Genomic DNA, 1,964 nt, shown 5'->3' on the forward strand with positions numbered 1-1,964 from the left:
AAGATGTCCCTATTGAGGAGGACAAGCCCATCACTAAAAGAAGGATGGAGCATGTACAAGAGCCTGCACAAGAGCCTGTGCAGCCACCTCCAGAAATCCTTGAGATGCCTCAAGGGATGCATTTTCCTCTCGGAGACTACTGGGACCGATTGAACACTTCTCTAGGAGAATTGAGTTCCAACATGGATCAGCTAAGGATGGAACACCAAGAGCAGTCCGCCATCCTCCATGAAATAAGAGAAGATCAAAGTGCTATGAGGGAGGAGCAACAGAGGCAAGGACAAGACATAGAGGAGCTTAAATTCTCCATTGGATCCACTAGAGGAAGTAGTAGCCGCCATTACTAAGGTGGTCACGTTCCATTACCCCTTTGCTTATGTTATTTTTATGTTATTTTTCTGTTTTCCATTGTATTTCATTGTCTGTTTCCTATTCTAAGTGCATGATCATCCTTTGTTTTGTCTTAAGCTATGAAATATTCCATGTATCTCTCACCATACTTAAAAGAAAATTTTATTTGAAAAAGAGAAGATGCATGAATTCAAGTTATATAATAAGAATGGTCCAATTAATTGTTGTGGTGGCATTACTTTTACTTTCTGAATGCATGAATCAATAGTGCATATTTGATGTTGGAGTAAAATGTGTTGGCTCGTAAAAGAATGATGGAAAATGTGAAGTATTATTGGTGATTTGAAAAATCCAAATATTGATTCTTGAAGCAAGAAAATGCAGCAAAAAGAAAAGAAAGAAAAAAGAGAAAGAAATTGCGAAAAAAAAAAAGAGAAGAAAAAGAAAAAGCCAATAGCTCTTTAAACCAAAAGGCAAGAGCAAGGATCCAAGGCTTTCAGCATCAATGGTTAGGAGGGTATAAAGAAACAAAATCTTGGCCTAAAAAGTTCAAATGAACTACTTCCCCTAACTAAATGCTTGTGGTGTGAAGGTGTCAAGTGAAAAGCTTGAGACTGAGTAGTTAAAGTCGTGATCCCAAAAGCAAAAGAGTAGGCCTAAGAACTCTGGGTACCACTGTCTGGGGATTCTAGCAAAGCTGAATCACAATCCAATTGGGTTCACCCAGTTAAGTGCCTGTGGCGTTTATGTATCCGGTGGTAATACGGGAAAACAAAATGCTTAGGGTCATGGCCAGGCTCTAAAAGAAGTTGTGTTCAAGAATCAAAAAGAACTAAACTAAGAGAGTCAATAATATCATCCAGATTTTGAATTCCTAAAGACACCATCACTTCTGAGCTCAAAGGATAGTGAGATGCCAAAACGGTTCAGAAGTAAATGGTTACTAACGCTGCTCATCAATTGGAACTGAGCTTCATTGAAAACTCTGAGATTCACTATACCCTTCTCTTCTCTCTAGCTAATCCTACTTTGTTTTGGTTGCTTGGGGACAAGTAACAGTTTAAGTTTGGTGTTCTGATGAGCGGATATTTTATATGCTTTTTGGCATCATTTTCATATTGTTTTAGTTATGTTTTGTTTAAGTTTCATTATATTTTCATAGGTTCTAGTGCAAAATTTACATTTTTAGATTCTACTTTGAGTGGTTGTGTTTTCTGATGATTTCAGGTAATTTCTGGTTGAAATTGAGGAGTTTTGGCAAAGTCTGATTCAGAGGCAAGGAAAGCGTAACAAATGCTGTTAGATTCTGAGCTTCATGCACTCAAATGAGCATTTCTGGATCTATAGAAGTCTAAATGACACGCTCTCAATGGCGTTAGAAAGCTAACTTTCAGAGATTTCCAGAAATATATAATGGTCTATCCTTTTTTTCAAAGTCGCCTGCCCATATTGGGCATTGAACGCCCAAGAACTACTCCCCTTCTGGTGTTCAACGCCCCAAAGGAACCTAAGCCAGCGTTGAACGCCACATTCCACCCCATTCCTGGCGTTCAACACCACCAAGAGGCACAAGGTAGTGCTAATCACCCCCAATGCCCATTTCTCAAGTTGGA

This window comes from Arachis ipaensis, chromosome B06, assembly GCF_000816755.2.
Source record: "Arachis ipaensis cultivar K30076 chromosome B06, Araip1.1, whole genome shotgun sequence".
Lineage (NCBI taxonomy): Eukaryota > Viridiplantae > Streptophyta > Magnoliopsida > Fabales > Fabaceae > Arachis > Arachis ipaensis.